The sequence below is a fragment of the Vigna angularis genome, chromosome 6 (genome assembly GCF_016808095.1).
Source record: "Vigna angularis cultivar LongXiaoDou No.4 chromosome 6, ASM1680809v1, whole genome shotgun sequence".
NCBI lineage: Eukaryota > Viridiplantae > Streptophyta > Magnoliopsida > Fabales > Fabaceae > Vigna > Vigna angularis.
Window position 1 is genome coordinate 17557826 of NC_068975.1, and position 23101 is coordinate 17580926.

The window sequence follows — 23101 nt, forward strand, 5'->3', positions numbered from 1 at the left end:
ACATGTGACCTTCTTTTTTTTCGTTTTCCTTTTTCGACATCCTCCAGGACCGAGCTCACCAACCTGATATACCTGTGATGCTTTTATCAACAAGCGCTTATTTATTTTCATTTTCATTTTCCTTTGACTACTTAACAGCTCAGCGTGACATGCAATATTTCAGATGGAATGCAAACAACCAAAATATGAATGAACTACGCGAACTTCATTTATTAAAAAAAAACAGAGTACAATAATCTTTAACGATAATATCAACATCCCCTTAATAGCAACCACTATCACGGAATCATCATGCGTAAAACTTTTTTACTACATCAGAATTAACTGGCAATGGTAACTCCTCTCCGTCCATTCTTGTGAGAATTAGTGCCCCACCAGAAAATGCTTTCTTCACTACAAATGGCCCTTCATAATTTGGAGTCCATTTGCCTCTATGATCCTTTTGTATGGGTAGAATCTTCTTCAACACCAGCTCACCTTCATGAAATTCTCTTGGGTGTACCTTTTTGTCAAATGCCTTCTTCATTCTTCTTTGGTACAATTGTCCATGACATACTGTTGTTAATCTTTTTTCGTCGATGAGATTGAGCTGGTCGAAACGAGCTTGAACCCATTTCGCCTCTTCTAATTGGGTTTCCATTAAAACTCGTAAGGACGGAATTTCCACTTCAAACGGAAGTACTGCCTCCATTCCATATACAAGCGAGAAAGGCATTGCCCCAGTCGATGTTCGTACCGAAGTGCGATAACCATGTAAAGCAAAAGGAAGCATTTCATGCCAATCCTTATATGTGATCACCATCTTCTGCACAATCTTCTTGATATTTTTGTTAGCAGCCTCCACTGCCCCATTCATCTTTGGGCGATAAGGAGAAGAATTAAGATGATGAATTTTGAACTCCTCACATAACTCTGTCATCATCTGGTTATTCAAGTTAGTGGCATTATCGGTGATGATCCTGTTAGGGAGCCCGTATCTGCAAATCAACTCTTTTTTTATGAACTTGGTCACCACCTTTCTAGTCACATTAGCATAAGAAGCAGCCTCAACCCACTTGGTGAAGTAGTCGATTGCGACTAATATGAAACGGTGTCCATTTGACGCCTTTGGCTCTATAGCTCCGATGACATCTATTCCCCACATCGAAAAGGGCCACGGTGCAGACAACACGTTCAAGGTCGTGGGTGGCATATTGATATTATTTGCGTACACCTGGCATTTCTCACACTTTCTCACATGTGTACAGCAATCATTTTCCATAGTCAACCAAAAATACCCTACTCTCAGTATCTTCCTAGCCATTGAATGCCCATTCATGTGCGTGCCAAATGTACCCTCGTGCACTTCTTTTAGTATCAGTTCGGCTTCTTTTGCATCTACACATCTAAGGAGAACCATGTCATGATTCCTCTTATATAAAATATACCCACTCAAAATGAAGCTGCCAACCAACCTCCTTAGCGCCCTTTTATCGTTTTCGGATGCCTTCTCTGGATATTCTCGAGTCTTAAGATAATGCTTGATATCAAAGTACCAAGGTTTACCATCTACCTCCTCCTCGATGAAATGACAATACGCTGGCTCCGCATGACTCTTCATTTCAATCATTGGCAATTCTGCATCCTGATCAACTTCAAACATCGATGACAAAGTAGCCAACGCGTCTGCTAATTGATTATCTTCTCGCGGTATATGATTAAAAGTGATAGAATCGAAATACTCAATTAATCCCCTGATGTAAGCTTGGTATGGAATTAATTTTGTATCCCTAGTCTCCCATTCTCCCTTCAATTGATGGATGACCAAAGCTGAATCTCCATATACATCCAGAATTTTTGCTTTAGACTCTATTGCTGCTCGGATACCCATAGCACAGGCTTCATATTCTGCGATATTATTCGTGCAATTAAAACACAACCTTGCCGTCATTGGAATGTATTGATTCTTAGGAGAGATAAGCACTGCCCCTATTCCATGCCCCATTACATTCGAGGCCCCATCGAATAATACCGTCCAAGCTTTTTCATTTTTGTCCTCTTTGTTCTCAGCAAATAAAGCCATGATATCTTCATCAGGAAATTCAGGTTGCATTGGCTGATAATCATTAATGGGCTGATGGGCTAAATATTCGGCTAAAGCGCTACCCTTGATAGATTTATGAGTAACATATACAATGTCGTACTCCGATAGTAGCATCTGCCATCGAGCTATCCTTCTAGTGAGAGCGGGCTTCTCGAAAATATACTTGATAGGATCCATTTTAGATATCAACCAAGTAGAGTGACTCAACATGTATTGCCTTAAACGATGAGCAGCCCACGCCAGTGCACAACAAGTTCGCTCTAATGACGAATATCGTTGTTCGCAATCTGTGAATCTCTTGCTCAAGTAATATATAGCATGCTCTCTTTTTCCGTCTTCATCATGCTGACCCAATACACAACCCATTGAATTGTCCAATACGGTCAAATACAAAATGAGCGGTCTTCCTGGCATAGGTGGACGCAATACAGGAGGGTCTTTGCAGGTATTGTTTGACCTGTTCAAAAGCAACTTGACAATCTTCATTCCAGACTACGGCCTGATTTTTCCGTAGTAACTTGAACATTGGTTCACAAGTAGCAGTTAATTGGGAGATGAACCTAGCAATGTAGTTCAATCTTCCCAAAAAACCTCGAACCTCCTTTTCTGTTCTGGGCGCAGGCATTTCCGTTATCGCTCTTACTTTGTCAGGATCAACTTCTATCCCTCTTTGGCTGACAATAAAGCCCAACAATTTTCCAGACTTTACTCCAAACGTGCATTTGGCAGGATTTAACCTGAGTTTGTACTTTCTCAGTCTCTCAAATAATTTCCTTAGATTGAAAATATGCTCCTCTTCTGATTCCGACTTTGCAATCATGTCATCCACATAAACTTCAATTTCCTTATGCATCATATCATGAAAAAGTGTCACCATTGCCCTTTGGTATGTTGCTCCAGCATTTTTGAGTCCGAAAGACATCACCTTATAACAGAATGTTCCCCATAACGTGATAAAGGTCGTTTTCTCCATATCTTCCGGTGCCATTTTAATTTGATTATATCCTGAGAATCCGTCCATGAACGAAAACAACGAAAATTTGGCCGTATTATCAACCAGAGTATCGATGTGTGGTAACGGGAAATTATCTTTCGGACTTGCACGATTCAAATCACGATAGTCAACACACATTCGAACCATCCCATCCTTCTTAGGCACTGGTACAACATTCGCTACCCATTGTGGGTATCTTGCCACAGCCAAAAATCCTGCGTCAAATTGCTTTTGGACTTCTTCTTTAATTTTTAGGGACATTTTCGGCTTCATTCTTCTCAGTTTTTGCTTGACTGGAGGGCATTCCGGCTTGAGTGGGAGCCTATGCTGCACAATATTGGTATCTAGACCCGGCATGTCATTGTAAGACCACGCGAACACATCTTTAAACTCCTTCAACAGGACACGCAATCTTTCCCTCACTTCCGTTTTCATACTAGTACCGATTTTCACCTCCTTTATCTCATCCTTCTCTCCCAAGTTGAGTATTTCAATCTCCTCCTGATGGGGTTTTATCTCCTTAGATTCTTGTTCCACTAATCTCAACAATTCCGGAGAGGGTTCCACATTATCTTCGAAATCATCTTCCGTATTATTGATAGGGTGCTCAAAATTAGGAACATTGACATCGTTATTTTCAAAACAATCATTGTCACATCTGCATCATTTAAATTTATGAAAAAGTATAAATAAATAAGATAAACAAAGAAAAATGCCAAATGATGATGAAATGCAACTTTATTGTCACGCTGAGTGAAAAGAAAAAAGTCTATCTGCAAAACTTTAGTTCTAAAGCCCCAATCGAAACTATAAGCTTAATTAAAACTACTACATTTTGTTCACATTAAGCATCACAGGTAAATCAAGTGTTTCCCAATTATTGAGTTGAGTATCAGGGGAGCAAGCCCACACAAAGCTCAAACTTTGAGGCCCTTCTTCATCCTCCACAGCTGCTATCTGGTCAGCATTGATCCACCCAGCACTGCGGAAGCTTTCCTTGATGTCAACAATGTGAATTTTGCTCTCTTTGGGCCCTCGTCTTTCTACACGGGTGATAAGTGCCAAGAATTGCATATCCTAAGCACTTATTTTAATCTCCTTTGATGCATTATGGAGTAAAATCTCATGAAAAGTTGTATAATATGTATATATTGTTGATTTTGTATCAGTTTGAGTGTTTTTGTGTGTTTATTTTGCAGTTAAATAAGGATTGGAGAAGAAAATAAAGAGTCACTATTCACGCATTGACCGGCACTATTCATCCGTTGACTTTACTGTTCATGCGTTGACTTTACTGTTTGACTCGCCCAGCGAGTTGACTCTGCTCGCCCAGCGAGCCAGCTCGCCCAGCGAGCTGGAACAGCTCGCCCAGCGACCGACGCTCGCCCAGCGAGCGTACGTTCGTCGCCCAGCGAAAAATCACTTAAGGTTCTTTCTTTAAAAACGCGATCCAGAGGCTGAATCCAGTCAGTTCTGGAGGGGAGAAGCTAGGGGAGACTCTGCAGCTCGCGTCCATGCTCGTTTTGGGTGCTACGGAGTGGAATGTCACCACTTTCTACCATCCAATCCATCCTTTATCGCTTCTATGATGTATATGTGTAGCTAGAACTCCATTTCACTGGGGTTGAGAGTACATTTCTGAAACTCTTTGTAATTTCTATATTAATGCATGATCTTGTATGAATTTTGTGTTCTATCTTTATTATTCATGCCTATGATGAGAATCTGAGCTATTTGAACGGTTAAATCATTGAGAAATGTATGAGACCGCGGACCTAGGATAGAACTGCTAAAGGATTTCGAGTCCTAGACATAGGAGGAAATTCTTAGTCATCTGTGACATTGTGATTAAGGAAAATCTGATAACTGAATTATCTAAGAGATTAGGATTTAGTTTGAATGATTCTGAACGGTCATCTGAGAGATCAGGACTGCATGCGCCTAGGATGTTGATGCTTAATTTTGAGGAATTGTGTTAGTAGAAAAATTACTTGAGTGATGAACTTGAAAATCAACCCCAGTGAACTTTAATTCATCTGTTTTTACCACTTTAATTTCATCTGTATGCAAATCTTATTTGTGTTGTAAATTTAATCGCTAAATTAGTAAACTTTAATCAATCTGTGAATCAAAACAAATCTCTTGCGAAACGATATTCGGACTTACTGATTTATTACTTGTACGATTCGGTACACTTGCCGAGGTCTCAACAAGTTTTTGGCGCCGCTGCCGGGGATTTGTTTTTGTTTTCGTTGATTGTTTGTTGTTTATCTGATTTAGTTGATTTTTTATATCTTTTGTTTAAGTGTTTATTGTGATTATATTTGAATTCTTGTGCATATTTGTTATCATCTGTAGAAATTGTGTCTTTTTGGATTGTTTTCTTTTAGTTTGTGTTTTGTATGAGAAGCAGAGAACAGGTTGAAAATCTACTTTTTGATCCGGAAATTGAAAGAACTGCTCGAAGAAACAACAGCAGAAGAAGGAGACAAAGTAGAGAATCTAGAGAAGCCTCTGCTATTTCTGAAGAAATTTTGAACTTTTCATCTAGTCAAGACAAAGAAGAAATGGAAGATAATCGTACTGGAGAAGGTTCTGGGCAAGGAAGACGAACTCTTGCAGATTATAATACTTTCTCAGGACCTCTGCACTTCAACAGTATTGCAAGACCAGTGGTGAATGCTGCTAACATGGAGATAAAGCCAGCTCTTATTCATTTGGTGCAGAACAATCAATTTCATGGATTATCCCACGAGAATCCATACACTCACTTGGCTACTTTCATGGAGATTTGTAATACAGTGAGGATTCATCAGGTTCCAGATGAAGCAATTCGACTCAGCTTATTTCCATTCTCATTGGCTGGTAATGCAAAAATGTGGCTGAATTCCTTTCCAGAGAATAGTCTGACAGTATGGGATGATGTGGTTGCTAAATTTTTGAATAAGTTCTTCCCTCAGTCCAAAGTCAATAAGGGAAAGCAGGAGATCTCGTCTTTTCAACAAGATGCTGATGAAACTCTAGGTCAAGCATGGGATAGATTCAAAGGCCTACTGAGAAAAACCCCTACTCATGGATTTGATGAGCCTACAATGTTAAATTTGTTTCTTGGAGGGCTGAAATCCCAAACAAAGTTAATGTTAGATGCATCAGCTGGAGGTAGTATCAGATGGAAGACGCCTGAAGAAGCACATGATCTGATTGAAAACATGGCTGCAAATGATAATGAAGTTCAGAGTGAAAGAGCTCAATTTCAACAAAAAGGTGTTCTTCAACTTCAATCTCAAGATGCTTTACTAGCTCAGAACAAGATTATGACTCAGCAACTTGAGACATTAATGAAGAAGTTATCTCAGCTACCTAAAGAACTGCAGAATGTTTCTCAAACTCAACATCAGATGGTTCAAAGTTGTGAATTATGCGGAGGAAATCATAATAGTGGTCAATGTGTAGTGCAAAGCATGTCTCATGAAGAAGTACATTATATGGGAAATCAAGGTCTTCAGACAAACTATGATCAACGTCAAAGTTTTAATCAAGGATGGAGACCTCATCCGAGTATGGGACAAGCTGTTCCTTTCAACAGACCACCTCCACAGAACTTTCAGCAACAACCCACTCTGACAGACAGAACTTCAAAACTGGAAGAAACTCTTCAGCAGTTTATGCAGGTATCAATTTCCAACCATAAAAGTACAGAAGCCTCACTTAGGAATTTGGAGATTCAGGTGGGTCAATTAGCTAAGAAGTTGGAAGAAAAACCAGTGAAGGACTTTGGGGCAACCACTGAAGTAAATCCAAAGGAAGACTGCAATGTTATTACTACAAGATCTGGAAGAATGCTGGAAGAAAAAGAGAATGAGAAAAGAGTGAGTGAAGAAAAAGATAAGATGAGTAAACAGGGAGATGAAGAAGAAGAGAAAGAGGATAGAGAAATTGAAAAAGAGAGAGAGGGAGAGAAAAGGAAAGAACAGATGTATGAGAAACCTCTTCCTTATCCAAAGGTTATCAGAAGCACTGAAACAAATACCTGCTTACTCAAAATTCATGAAAGATTTGCTCACAAAGAAGAGAAAGTATATTGAGGAAGAAACTATAGAAGTACAGGGCCAGTGTAGTGCTATCATTCAGAAGTTGCTTCCACCAAAGTTTAAAGATCCAGGCAGTTTTACAATTCCATGCACCATTGGTAAACTGACTATTGGGAAAGCGTTAATTGATCTTGGAGCCAGCATCAATCTTATGCCTCTGTCAATGTTTAAGAAGATTGGAGAATTAGAGTTGAAGCCCACACGCATGACTCTACAATTGGCAGACAGATCAATCAAATATCCGCATGGAGTAGTAGAAGATGTGTTGGTAAAGGTAGACAAATTCTTATTTCCAGTGGATTTTGTTGTCATGGAGATGGAAGAGGATAAAGAAATTCCTTTGATTTTGGGAAGGCCATTCATGAAGACTGCTCGAGTATTGATTGATGTTGATGATGGAAAGCTTAAATTGAGAGTTGAGAATGAAGAAGTAAATTTTAATGTTTTTGAAGCAATGTCTCACCCAAATGATGAAGATACATGCTTTCAAACTGATGAGCTTGAGGAAGTCTGCATGATGGCACAGAAGACGATGCACATATCATCACCTCTTGAAAGAACTCTTGTTGATGCTTGTGAATTTTTACTTGTAGATGAAGAGAAGTTAATTGATGAATGTATACAGAGTCTAGATGCTTTGAAGGAGATTCCATCTAATGAAAAAGAGATAAAAGAAAAGAAGCTGGACTTGAAGTTGCTACTTTCACATTTGAAGTATGCTTTTCTCGACAAAGATGACAATAAACATGTGATCATCAGCAATGCTGTATCCACTCTAGAGGGAGAAAAGTTAACTGAATTCTTGAAAGTGGAGAAAGGAGCTGTAGGTTGGTCAAATTCTGATCTGAAAGGAATAAGTCCTTCTTCTTATTCCATGCATATAATATTCATGAAGGATGATTTCAAACCGTTGGCTCAACCACAGAGTGCTTCTTAGTGTCAAGCTAAAGACGTTAAACAAGCGCTTACTGGGAGGCAACCCAGCTTTTCTAACTCTATCTATTTATGTTTTCAGTTATTTTGGTTGTGTGGATTGAATCTGAATCTGTTGGTTGTGTGGATTGATTTATGTTTCTGCAATGATTTGAATGTGAATTGTGTGTTTGAAGTTTGAATTTGAATTTGGAATTCTGTCCATGATAACTGGCATGATTGTGAGATTGTTATTGCAAAATCTGAGTTTTAGAACTTGTGTTATGATTATATATGAGTTGTTCTTGAATCTGATTGATTGTGACCCAGAAGTTGAATATCTGAGTGTACTGAGAAAGCTTTGAGAGCAAGTGAGAAGTTGTTATTGCTATGAATTTGGTTTTTGCATAATCCTTATTAACACAGATACATTCTGGTTTAGAAATGAGAAAGGCAGTTGTTTGTTTTTGAAATTAACTACTTGGCCAGATGACTACCCATATGTGAATATTCATCCTTTGTTATCCTGTTTGAGCCTTATATATATTTGTTGTGAACCCTGAGCTTCTTACAGAAAAATCTACCTTATCCAACACTCTAGGAGAAGAGAACAAGAAACATATTTGTCAAGATGATAGGTAGAAATTAAGTTTGGGGGAAATCATAATCAGTTGAATCTTAAACTGATAAAAAAAAAGGGGGTTATTGTATCATGTAAATATGATAAAGTATCAAAGTTAGAGAAAAATTCAAAAAAAAAAAATGTGTTATGTGATGAATGAAGAGGTAGTTGATGAATAAAGTTTCAATTTTGTTATGTTCTTGTTCTCCTCTTCTTTAGTGTTGTTTTGTTTCCTTGTAAAACCATGTTTCTTCTAGCCAAGCCAAGTTATAACCTGAGAAAGTCCTTTTGATTTAAATCAGAATGTTTGATGTGTATATGAGATGACTTGCAAAAGTTGATGAAGTAGTTGATGACACTTTGAGCGTGAATTTGAGTGTAAACACTTGCAGGTTGAGGTAAACACTGATTGAGCACATTTGTACTATTCTTTTTCTGGTTGTCTTATCATTTCGGATTCAAGAACTTGTTAATATAGAAGTTATAACACTTGATCTGAATATTTGGAGGTGTAGGTACAATCCTTACTTTTGTGACAGAGATTATGTGATGGAATACTAACTGCTTTGTTGGGTTCGTTTTTCTGTTGAATTTGCTTTTCATGAGGACATGAAAAAGTTCAAGTTTGGGGGTGTGATAAGTGCCAAGAATTGCATATCCTAAGCACTTATTTTAATCTCCTTTGATGCATTATGGAGTAAAATCTCATGAAAAGTTGTATAATATGTATATATTGTTGATTTTGTATCAGTTTGAGTGTTTTTGTGTGTTTATTTTGCAGTTAAATAAGGATTGGAGAAGAAAATAAAGAGTCACTATTCACGCGTTGACCGGCACTATTCATCCGTTGACTTTACTGTTCATGCGTTGACTTTACTGTTTGACTCGCCCAACGAGTTGACTCTGCTCGCCCAGCGAGCCAGCTCGCCCAGCGAGCCAACTCGCCCAGCGAGCTGGAACAGCTCGCCCAGCGACCGACGCTCGCCCAACGACCGACGCTCGCCCAGCGAGCGTACGTTCGTCGCCCAGCGAAAAATCACTTAAGGTTCTTTCTTTAAAAACGCGATCCAGAGGCTGAATCCAGTCAGTTCTGGAGGGGAGAAGCTAGGGGAGACTCTGCAGCTCGCGTCCATGCTCGTTTTGGGTGCTCCGGAGTGGAATTTCACCACTTTCTACCATCCAATCCATCCTTTATCGCTTCTATGATGTATATGTGTAGCTAGAACTCCATTTCACTGGGGTTGAGAGTACATTTCTGAAACTCTTTGTAATTTCTATATTAATGCATGATCTTGTATGAATTTTGTGTTCTATCTTTATTATTCATGCCTATGATGAGAATCTGAGCTATTTGAACGGTTAAATCATTGAGAAATGTATGAGACCGCGGACCTAGGATAGAACTGCTAAAGGATTTCGAGTCCTAGACATAGGAGGAAATTCTTAGTCATCTGTGACATTGTGATTAAGGCAAATCTGATAACTGAATTATCTAAGAGATTAGGATTTAGTTTGAATGATTCTGAACGGTCATCTGAGAGATCATGACTGCATGCGCCTAGGATGTTGATGCTTAATTTTGAGGAATTGTGTTAGTAGAAAAATTACTTGAGTGATGAACTTGAAAATCAACCCCAGTGAACTTTAATTCATCTGTTTTTACCACTTTAATTTCATCTGTATGCAAATCTTATTTGTGTTGTAAATTTAATCGCTAAATTAGTAAACTTTAATCAATCTGTGAATCAAAACAAATCTCTTGGGAAACGATATTCGGACTTACTGATTTATTACTTGTACGATTCGGTACACTTGTCGAGGTCTCAACAAGTTTTTGGCCAGACTGTGCTCTTTTCTTTCTTCAATCATCCTTTTCCGGTCTTCCTTGGTAGGTTTGTACCCCAAGCCATATCTGTTCTTGTTTTCAACGATTTCAAGAGGGAATGCTCGCCCTTGCCGATATTTGCCCAAACCTTCCCCATATACATAGCCCTCTTTTATCATAATCTTGGCCATCATAATAGAAGCACATGATAGACGAGGATTTACTGAAAACGGTTCCACACAAGCATTTCCCACAATCTCCAACGATTGGAAGGTGTCTCGAGAGCTTCTTCAGCTGCCTCAATGTAGCGTGTGGATGATGGCCCACTCACAAGAAGATCCTCTTCTCCTGATACTATCACCAGCTTATCTCCCATCACATACTTCAACTTCTGGTGTAGTGTAGAAGGCACAACTCCAGCCGAATGAATCCATGGGCGCCCCAACAGACAACTATAAGCTGGCAGGATATCCATAACCTGGAACATTATTTGAAAGACACAAGGGCCAACTTGCATTGGTAAATCCACCTCTCCCATCACCTCTCGTTTGCTACCATCAAACTGTTAGCAAATTGATGAAGATGAAGTTTTGATGATGTCCAAATCAAGTCAAGAACAAACAAGACTCATGAAGAATGATCTTTGAAAGACTTGTAATCTTTTGTAATAATTGTATGAACATAGGAAAATTAGTAGTTTTATGTATGCATTCAAAAGTGATGTAAAAATAAGCCATAAGCAAAATTTTGTGCAGTGCTAATCGATTAACAAGAGGTGCTAATCGATTAGCGTTAATCGATTAACAAGGGCTGTTAATCGATTGTTCCAGTGCGCCATGAAGAAGCCCAGCAGTGCAGTGCTAATCGATTAACAGAGGGTGTTAATCGATTAGCGTTAATCGATTAACAAGGGCTGTTAATCGATTAACAAGGTGAACGTTTGAAAAACTAGCCGTTTTTAGAGCCGTTGAAGTAGCCGTTGGGTTGTTAATCGATTAACCACTGTAGCTAATCGATTAACACAGTCAGAAAGTCTAAAAGCGAAAATGGAGGAGCCTTTGGATGAGTCTATAAATAGACTCTCATTTTCTCTCAACTCTAACTCTTCCCTTGTGCTCAAATACTCTGAAACTCTTGAGAATTGTGTACTCTTGCTCAGCTAAGGAAACTCTGTCTGTAGAGTTGGTGAAATACTGCTACGGTGATAGAGGAATAGCTGGTTCATCCTTGGTGCATCTAAGGAAGTGTTTGGAAGAGGAATTCATCCTTCGTGAAGTATTCGGAGGAAGTGTTTCATCCTTTGTGAAGATTCAAAGGAGGTGTTGTTTCATCTCTTGTGGCTTCAAGAGAGGTGTTTTCTAAACTTTTACAAATTGTATCTGTGTGATTGTAGTTTGTAATAGTTTTGTGATTAGTTAAGTGTTTATCTTGTTTTTGAGATAAGCGACTGGACGTAGGATTGGTAAGATCCGAACCAGGATAAAATCAACTGTGCAAATTTCTCTCAACCTTACTCTATTTTATTGTCTTTATTATTTGCTAAGTAAGTTTAATTGAGTAGAAATTTTTAAGGCACACGATTTTAGTAAGAACCAATTCACCCCCCCTCTTGGTTTGTTATCCTACGCTAACCATTCCGCTGCAGCCGCTCTGACACAAACGCCCTCACAATCATTGAACTCGGTCTCATATGCATTCATTCGCAAGGTAGCTTTTCCAAGGTTGCTTTCGGCATAACATTCAAAGAGGACCCATTGTCCACTAAAACACGCGCAATAACATGATCCAGGCATTTCACCGAGACGTGAAGAGCCTTGTTATGCCCTCTTCCCTCAGCTGGTATCTCTTCATCCGTAAATGTGAGATAATTATTAGCAACAATATTGCCAACAATACCCTCGAATTTATTCAACGAAATACCTTGCTCCACGTGAGCCTCACTGAGTATCTTCATTAGCAACTTTCTGTGTGATGCCGAATGCATGAGCAAGTCTAACAAGGATATACGAGCAGGCATACGGTTTAACTGTTCCACCACCTTATACTCACTTTGTTGTATTAATTTTAAAAATTCACAAGCCTCCTCTTCAGAAACTTCTCTCCTTTCTTCCTTGTCAGGGATCTCCTCTGTCTGTGCACCCTTCCCCTTTAAGAATTCTTTTGCCTTCGCGGCCATCGTTGCTTCCTTATCATTGACTCTTTCTCGTGCCAATTCTGGTGATGTGAAAATTCGACCACTCCTCGTCATTCCACCTATCCCTGATATGTTTTTGACGACAGGGTCAACGCTTTGTTCTTCGCTTGATGCATGCGTCCCATATCTCCATGGGACGGCTTTTTCGTTCTTGTAAGGAAAAGGAGCTGGTACACGGATAACAACGGGCGACCTTCCTTGAGTTGGTGGGATAGAGGTAGTCTTAGTGAAACGAATCACCAATGGTTCTGGTAAAATCATACCGGATTCATCACCAGTTTGCGCAAATACATCTCCCTCTTCCCTCTTGTAGCATACCTGCATCAGGCCACGATCTAACAGGTCTTGCAGAATTTCTTCAAACTTAACACACTCCTCAATAGAGTGCTCAGCATCTGGGTGGAGCGCGCATGCCATACTCTCATCATAATCACCCTTCAAGATACCCACTTTCAGCAACGCCTCCAAAATAAACCTCCTAGAGCTCCTGACTTCTTTCACATTCCTCACCAGCTCATGTTCTTTCACTTCGACAGCATTCGTCGAAGCATTTCCATGCCCAGATAAAGGATTGGCCTCAATATTAGGCTTATCCTCTTGGAACTTTAACCACCCAGAATCAATTAGAGTCTGCACTTTATGCTTGAAAGCCAGACACCTCTCAGTGGAATGACCAGCGGCCCCTCCATGATAACTACACTTTGCATCTGCATCATAACCTCTTGGGTATGGAGGCTGCAAAGGCTTCAAGGGACAAACGACAACCAGACCTTGTTTGATAAGATGAGGCAATAATTCCGTATAAGTAGTAGGAATTGGGGTAAAGTTAACATAATTTCTTTCTTGGTTCCTTCTTGGATAAGTATTTGGACCTACATTCATATTGGAACCTACGTTCGCCCCTCCCCTCCAATTATTCGTCGGAATGTATTGTGGTTGATAGTACCCCGGTTGCTGTTGAGGCCTAATTTGATGAACAAATGACGCGTTAGCTGCATGTGGATGTTGACCCCAGTATGGTCGATAGTTATGAGTGGGAACCTGACCTCTCCACACCGGGGTTGCAGATGTTGAATGCACATCTCCTTCCTTTCTTTTTCCTGAGTTGAAATTGGGTTTTTTGGAATTTGCAACCACCGATGAGCCACATGCAATCTTCCCATTCTTCAACCCGGTCTCTATCCGCTCGCCTATCACGATGATATCGGCAAAATTTGAAGATACATTTCCCACCATATGTTCATAGAATGTTGGTTGGAGCGTATTTACAAACATTGCCACCATTTCTCTATCATACAAAGGTGGCTCAACTTGTGCAGCCAATTCCCTCCACCGCTGAGCATACTCCTTAAAACTTTCGTTGTCTTTCTTTGACATGTTTTGCAGCTGTAAACGATCTGGCGCAACATGTGTATTATATATATACTGCTTCACAAAAGCATCAGCCAAGTCCGCCCAACAACGAACTCGAGTCGGCTCTAAATGGGTATACCAGTTTAACGCCACTCCAGCCAAACTATCTTGAAAAACATGGATGAGCAGCTGCTCATCATAAGCATATGCAGCCATCTTTCTGCAAAACATGGTTAGATGGCTCTTTGGGCATGTATTTCCCTTATACTTCTCAAAATCTGGCGCTTTAAACTTATGTGGTATTTTGACGCCAGGAACCAAGCTCAATCTAGAAACATCCCCAAATCCATAACTTTCATACCCCTCAACAGCCCTCAATCTTGCCTCTAGGCTCTCCAGTTTATCCTTCTCCCCATCAACATTACTAGTTATCCCCTGAAACGATGTATATGGCGCAGCCCTTGTAGAAAAGCCCTCTCCGGTAATCACAGGTGGCACCGGGGTTACTCGTATTCCATCAGTCATGCTTGCATACATCCCTTCATTTACCATAGGTGCAGACATTACAACAGGTCCCTGAGTACTGATTGGTGGTACGTTAGTAGTGGTAGGGAAAGAGAATGAAGTCTGCTCCCCTTTTGTGTATTCTCCCACAGGTGGGGTGTAACCTGGAGGCAATCCATACATTGGGAATGAAACAGATTGACTCCCAGCATTGAACAACGGAGGGTAATATTGAGCACTTCCCTCAACTTGCACAGGGGTCACCCCTCCCGTAGTCTTCAGGGCTTCGAGAGCCGCCAAAATCTGGGCCATCTGATCCTTCAACTGGCTGACATCGGCCTTAATAGATTCGTGTGACTGCTCCCAATTCTCCATGACCTTCGAATTAGCTCTGGTCCTGTACGGATGCCTTGGAAAACTTGCCGTTGTTCTCTCACTTGTACTGATGATTATTTTTTATTAAATTAAATTAGATAAGGATGAAAAATGCAAAAAGAAAACATGATGCATGCTAGTGATAAGTGGAAATCACAAGATAACAATGACAATACTGATGGAAAATTAACACAAGCCGATACCAAACAAACATCCCCTATCTTTCATTTCAAGAAAATTTGATCCATTACATCGTCTAAGGAACAAAACACATAATTCTGATGTACATCAATCCCGCGCCCGAGCAATGAAAGATTTCATCTCTCGCACCAACCATTTACAATGATTAATAAACAATTCTATTTCCGCTGGTGAGTTACAAAAATGAGTGCTTGCTTCAGCATTCGACACCATCCTGGGGATGTCTTCAATTGCCCCGTTTGCCAAAGCAGCCAACTGAGAGAATCTTTCCTTCCAGTGCTTTACAGCCATTTCTTGCTCGGTGATGTGCTCTTCCATTCGCTTTATCAAGGCCTGATGCCTTTCTTCAAATTCTATCGACCTCCATCGCTCCTCCTGTTCCTCGATATATTCCTCCATTTGTTTTATCAAAGTTCGATGCTCTTCCTTTGCTTCTGTTAGCTTCCAACGCTCTCTATTCATATCCGCCTCAAACGACATGGCCATCTCTTTCATCTCATGCCCCGCTTTTTCTATCTGAATCTGCGCTTCTCTTAATCTCTTCAGGGCTTCTCGTTTATCTCTTTTGGCTTCTTCGTAGAGGTGCTTCCACTCCTTTCCCTCTTCTAAAGCCACCTTCTTCTCATTTACGCTCATGGATAATTCCTTACTCGCGGCAGCTAGATCCTGTTTCACTCGAAATGTGTAATCCCTCTCAGCCTTCTGGCTTTTGACAAGGTTTTCATAAGCCCGCGACTTTTCTTCATTATCATTTTTCATATCCACAAGATCATTACGCGCCCTTTGTAATTCGTTTTCCAACCTAGCATTCCTAATTTTCAATTTCTCCATCTCAGCTTTTAGTTGTTGCACCTCTTCACTTTCTGGAGCTTGGGATGGTCCTTCACTAGCTGATTGATCCTTGATTGACTTGAAAGGCAGCTTGACTACTTTCACTCTCTCCAGAATCCAGGTGTGATAACTAACCCTGCTATCCACTACTCCATCCCTCAAGTCCTTCTCTGCTCGAAAAACATTTTCCCAGGCGCTTTTAATTTTTCTTAACAGTTCGATGAAATGCCCATCTTTGTAATAAATGAGTAGGGTAGCAAGGTAATCTGATGAAGGTGCCCCTTTCATGGGATGCCCAAATTGTCTTTGCACCAAAAGAGGGTTGTAATTTATACAGTACCGGGCACCTATGAGAGGCACATTAGGAAAACTACCACAATGCTGGATAGCCAGTTTATTTCTGAGCCAAGGAAGGCGTCATTTTATACTTCTTTCGCTCAAGCCAGCAAGGAATCGGGCCCAATCGTTTCCTCCTTTACCTTTAAGCCCTTGGTGTGACAAAGTCTCCGATAGCCTCTTGACATCGACCATCTCCTTAAACACGCGAGTTGTCATCCAAGTATACAACGCCGGTAAGCAACAAAGAATCTTCTTACCCTTTCTCTCATGGCAAAAACTCAAGGTCCCATAAACATCCGCAAGAACTGCTGTTACAGGATTTTCTGATCTGGTTTTATTCGCCACGAAGACATCTATCGCAGTGTAATCCACGAATTCTTCTATTTTGGGAAACAAGACAATGCCATATATGGTGAGGGCTAATACATCCATGAAAGTTTCCCAATCCTCTTTATCAGCCAGATGATGTAAATACTGCTCTAGATATCCCTATGATAACCCATGCACTTGATTCCTCATCATCATCCTGTCTTCAAGCTCCTTGGGATGTAATTTCATGATGGCAGCAATGGTGGGTATAGAGGCATGATGCTCTAAATGTTGATAGGGAGTGGTGCCCTCCAGTGGCAAACCCAAGATATGCTCGAACTCCTCTATGGTTGGCGCCAACTGAAAGTCTTGAAATGTGAAACATCGAAGCGGAGAATCATAATATTGTGCTAAGGCTGTGATAGCGGGTATTTGTACTTCAACCTCCATTAAATTCAACAAATTTCCATATCTTCTTTGAAAGGTTTCTCTCCTTATAGTCTTAAGCCTTTTGCCCAAGTTTATCAGCCCGGTCAAGTTTCCAACATGGGTCCTTAGACTATACTTCTTTCTTAAATCGGAAGAGTCGGTGTGTCGTGTAGCATCGGATCTTGTGTTAACATCCATCTCGTATGAAGTCAACTAGGTACCTGTGATTTCCTTTAAAATTAACATGTTACTAAATGATGTATGAATATGATGCACGATAAAATGACGAAACAAAGCTCATGCATGGTATGAAATGTAATGTCATAAAAAAAATGAACAGCGTGAGGGTTACAGAAGTACATATTCCTCCCATCGTGCCCTACCAAAGGTTCACTGCTTAGAGTTCAAGGTCAAGTATATGCAATCTTACAAGGATGATTCCCTGAACCTAAAGGTCAAAGGTCACTAGAGCTATGGCCCCCTTCATAGCATCTCCACAACAGTCGAGTAATCAACTAGGTGTGGAAACACATATGAAGAGAACAGACTCTAGCTGGAGTTCTCACGATAGCCAAACAGGAAGTACATCCCAGAGTGACACCGCTACACAACTCCTCTAATTCTAAGCTACGCTCAGACCCGGGTATAGGGCCCCACTCATGATATGCTAGAAGTGTGTGTGTGAAGGGAGAAAATTATGCACACCCAAACCCTCACCTGCAAAACAACCAGAAAAATTCCCAGGCAGATATAAACATATTGTCTACCCTAGGGTTCAATATTCAACAATTATTGCAGTTATTCCAAATAATAGAGAAAAGGGAAAGAAAAACACATAAGCAAAACCACATCGAATTCGCGCATTTAATTAAATGGCTCAACTCTCTAACAGTCCCCAGTGGAGTCGCCATCTGTCGCAACCGGAATCGCGACGGGACGACGATCTAAAAAGAAACGGGTTTTGAAAAGAGATTTTGGAGTCGCCACCATAGTTTATTTTGGAAAACAACGGAAAAACCATAAAATAATAAGACACGGTCCACGAAAACCATATTCTGGGTTCGGGAGTCGGTTACGCGTAGGAAAGGTGTTAGCACCCTACAACGCCTGCCCTAAGGCAGTACCTTTAACTAAATGCACGAATATGATGTGGTTTTCAAAATGTTTAACTATTCCCTAAAATAAAATTCTAAATAAACAAAATATATTTTTTAGTTTTTTTGGGCCCGACAAGGATTGACCTTGCTCCTACGTATTCTCATTCAAAATGAGAAATCAGGGTTACGTAGTTCTTTCTGAAACTGTTTGAGAAATTTGTTTGGAAATGATTTTGTATTTTTGGGAAATGAACCTGACAAGGACTGGCCTTGCTCCTACGTATCTCCATTTTTGGTGAAGAATCAAGGGTAACGTAGTTCTAGCTAGGAAGACTGTTTGTTGTTTGAAACCAAATGTTTTTAATTTTTGAGGATTTTATGTTTTTTATATTTTCAAGAAAAAAGAAGGTAATGAGTACTAGGCCGACGCGAACGGTCGCACGAGTACTCATACCTTTAAAATGATATTTAAATATTTTTAATTATTATTATTTTTTTAAAAGATAGATAACGATATTAAGCACTAGGACGATGCGAACGATCACACGAGCACTCATATCGTTATCTACTTATTTAGGAAGACTTGAGAGTATTGAGTGCTAGGCTGATGCGGACGATCGCACGAGCACTCATACCCTCGTTTAATATTACGTAAATAAGAGAGAAAGGTATTGAACACTAGGACGATGCGAGCGATCACACGAGTGTTCAACCTTTAAAACATATTTTTGGAAATTTTATTTAAGAAAAGAAGAAAAGGTTTTTAACACAAGGACGACGCGAGCGATCACACGTGTGCTTAACCTTCAAAACGTATTTTTGAAATTTTATTTAAGAAAAGAAGAAAAGGTTTTTAACACAAGGAGGACGCGAACGGTCACACGTGTGTTTAAACCTTTAAAACATATTTTTGAAATTTTATTTAAGAAAAGAAGAAAAGTTTTTAGCACAAGGACGACGCGAGCGGTCACACGTGCGCTTAAACCTTTAAAACTTTTCTTGTAAATTTATTTAAGGAAGAAGAAGAGGTTTTTAGCACAAGGACGACGCGAGCGGTCACACGTGTGCTTAAACCTTTAAAACGTATTTTTGAAATTTTATTTAAGAAAAGAAGAAAAGGTTTTTAGCACAAGGACGACGCGAGCGGTCACTCGTGCGCTTTAAACCTTTAAAGCTTTTCTTGTAAATTTTTTTTATTTAAACTATCAATATTGTATTATTAAATATATATTTTAGGATAAGTAAATGTCTAAAATAAATAAATAGAACAAAATAAAATAAGACAATAAAGAAAAATAAATAAACAAAAGAAATTGGAGAGACTGAACGGACGTTGGGGACAATATTAAGGATAGCGAGCGTTCATTGGGGAGAGGACGAACGTCCGTTGGGGGATATAACGGACGGACGTTTAGAAATGTGAGCTGAATGACGAGCATTCGTCGAGAGATATAACGGACGGACGTTGGGAACGAAGGCTGAATAACGAACGCTCGTTGAAGAGATGACGAACGGACGTTGAGAAATTGAGGCTGAGTGACGAACGCTCGTTATTGAAATGACGAACGAACGTTCAACAATGGAAGCTTAAGGACGAACGTTCGTTACTGACATGACGAACGGACGTTAAAAAATGGTAGCTTAAGGACGAACGTTCGTTATTGACATGACGAACGGACGTTCAGATATGGAAGCTTAAGGACGAACGCTCGTTGTTTGAAACGACGAACGGACGGTCAAAAATGGAAGCTTAAGGACGAACGTTCGTTATTGACATGACGAACGGACGTTCAAAAATGGAAGCTTAAGGACGAACGTTCGTTATTGAATGGCGAACGGACGTAAAGGCTTAAGGTTAACGAACGCTCATTCCTTTAGCTAACGAGCGCTCATTCGTTTGGATAACGAACGTTCGTTAGTGAGAAGGATGAGCGAATGGTCTAAAAGGCTTAAGTTTAACGAGCGCTCGTTCATTTTGATAACGAGCGTTCGTGTTGGGGAGATGGCGAACGGACGCTATATAACGAGCGTTCCAAAAGAGGCCCAAGGCTCCCGGACGTACGCTCATTTCTGGGCCTGGCCCAGTCCCAGTCCAATGCTTTCTAACCTAGAATTTCCTAGGGGTTCAGAGATTCATCCTCATTCCCACTCCTTCACGCCAGTTCGCACCTTCTCCAGAGATTCAAGGTCTCTTGTTCAGCACCACAACTGATCACCACCTCTGCCATAGCCGGCCACCGTCACCTCAAACAAAACGCGCCTTGGCCTCTCCGGCTACCCCTCGCACCACCAGAACCACCGTCAGCCAAGACACCACCGTCTCCACTTCTCTCTCTTCGAAAACCAGAGATTCTCAAGGATGGTTTTCCTCCGTCTTCATCTCCGATCCGCTCGTGCTATCATCATCCATCAACATCAACTTCACCATTGCTAAAACCTCCACGACGAACACGACCACTGTCACGATAATGTTCCCCCCCCCCGTGCCTATACTCGTCCACCTCCTCGGCCACCCACACGGTCACCATCACCTACCAGGACGACCTTAGCGACGCCACTGCCACCACCACACAGCAGACTACTACTTCCAAACCGCCAACCACGAAACAATCAGCCACCCTCTTCCTCCCCATTCGAGGATTTTCTCGAAGGCCTAATGCCCCCCTGCAACACCATTTTTCCCTCTCTGCCTCCCCTAATTTTTTAATGTTTACTGATGGGTTTAATGTTGGTTGAATCTTGTCCATTTGGTATTGGAAACGATGAGTGTGTAGTGTGCATATGAGCATGAGTGGGATAGATGATTCTGTGACAATGGTGCATGGGCTGGCGAGACAGGGGTGCATGGAGCTTATGCAGTAAGCATACATGATGAATTTGAACATACAAGTGAACAAAAGACCTACCTGCTGCTATGGCTGCTGCTACTGCTAGCTGTGTATCCGGTGACCTCTTCTTGCCGGTGCCAGTGCCGATGATGATTCTGGGTGATGATCCCAGATGATGGTTTCTCCTGTGCACCCTTTTTCCTTTTTTTCTCTCTCTGATCCAACAAAATTCTGCTCCCCAAAATCTTGGCAAAATCCCCTTCTAACTACCTGGTCCCCCTTTTTCCAAAAATCTTGGAAAAATTCTCCTTAACCACCTTGTCCCCTCCCCTCAGACACGCCTTCCATACGCGCCCTTTTCCATGTTTTCTATTTTTTTTTTCAATTTTATTTTATTTTATTTTTTTATTATTTTCAGTTTTAATTTTATTTTTCAATTTTTTAATTATTTTGATTAATTAACTCTATTAAAACAAATTGCGGATAAGAAAGAAAAAAAAAGAAATTGAATTAAAAGCAAAAATCTGAATACATAAAAATAGAATAAAACAAGAAGGTGAAATAAAGAAAAATAATAAAAAAACCAATAAAAACACATTTTTTACAACCCGGACAAAATTGAGTGTTGACACCGCTCAGCGGTAGTTTGCCGCTCAGCGGTAGTTTGCCGCTCAGCGGCACTTACGGGAAGTGCTCTCCTTCTCCTTAGCTTAACCTAAATGCGTCCTAAACATACCCCTCACTGGCTCCCTGCAATAAAATTCTCAGATCACTCATGCACAACCCTATTATGTAACAAACAAAAATATGATCAATCAACTGGGTTGCCTCCCAAGTAGCGCTTGTTTAACGTCACGAGCCTGACCCAAAATCCTCCAGCACCCTTCAGTAGATGCAAATCTTTCTTACCAACACCCATCAGTAGGTGTATACAAACATAGTATCCTTCAGTAGATACTCTTCCGCCTAACATCCATCAGTAGATGCTATACCCAACAAATTTTACAGAAATAATGTCCAACAGATTAAAAATTACAAAACCAAAATAAAATCAAAAGAACAAATGTCCTCAAATCACTGGAATGCCTTCCAGCAAGCGCTCTTTTAACGTCATTAGCTTGACCCAATAATGTTCAAGTTCCTTCTTCATGGTTGATGTTCCTATCACACCAACTCCTCAACTGCTTCCGGTACACTTTTTTGACTCTTCTAGAATGTGGAGACTCTATCTCTATTATCTCATTCTTTTTGTAGCCTTTCACAACCCACAACTTGTTTTTGAATCTCACAGGTGTACCAAGTTGGAGTCGTTCTTTCATCCAGTCATCATGAACTTTTCTTCCTCTTCCAATCTTTTCTTCTTCCTGTACCTGAAACAACAAACAATGTTTACCTTTAACCTTGGGCTTTTCATCTTCAGGGCTAGTCATGAGTACATCTTGAAATGCAGCTTTATGACTAGCTTCTTCCTCCTGCATCTGTCTCTCTTCTTTGAAGACATCTACAACAACCCTTTCTTCTCGGTCTTGGAGCACCACTATACCTTCGTTCACATCAATGATGGCTTTGTCCGTTTTCATAAACGGTCTTCCGAGAATAATGGGTATCTTTTCAGTCTCCATCTCCATCACCACAAAGTCTGCCAAGAACTGTAGTTTGCCTACACAAACTATAATATCCTATGCTATTCCATAGGGTTTCTTCGAGGATCCATCTGCCATTAGTAAGTTAACCTTTATAGGCTTCACATCCACATCACCAATCTGTTCAAGTAAAGAATAAGGTATCAAGTTAACACTTGATCCTAAATCAAGTAAAGCCTTCTTTATCCTTTTCTTCCCTATTGTGCATGGAATGGAGAAACCTCCTGGATCTTTTGCTTTTGGAGGGAATGGCTCCTTTTTAACAGCTTTATACTTCTTTGTATCAACATCTCTACGTCTTTTCTTTGTAGATACTTCTTCCTCAGGTTTAGTATAAACTACAATATGTTGTAATATCTCCTTCCAAGGTACATCATTGTCCACCATATAGAATAATTCTGTAAAATCAAATTGTTTCTCATGATTTATTGGAAAAGGAAAAATATCTTTACTCTTTATCTCTCTTCTCTC

At 40.3% G+C, this 23101-nt stretch overlaps 1 pseudogene; it reads right to left on the minus strand.

Moving 5' to 3' along the window:
- Nucleotides 1–289: 289 nt before the first annotated feature.
- On the minus strand, nucleotides 290–14953 carry LOC128197523 (uncharacterized; annotated as a pseudogene).
- Nucleotides 14954–23101: the final 8148 nt, after the last annotated feature.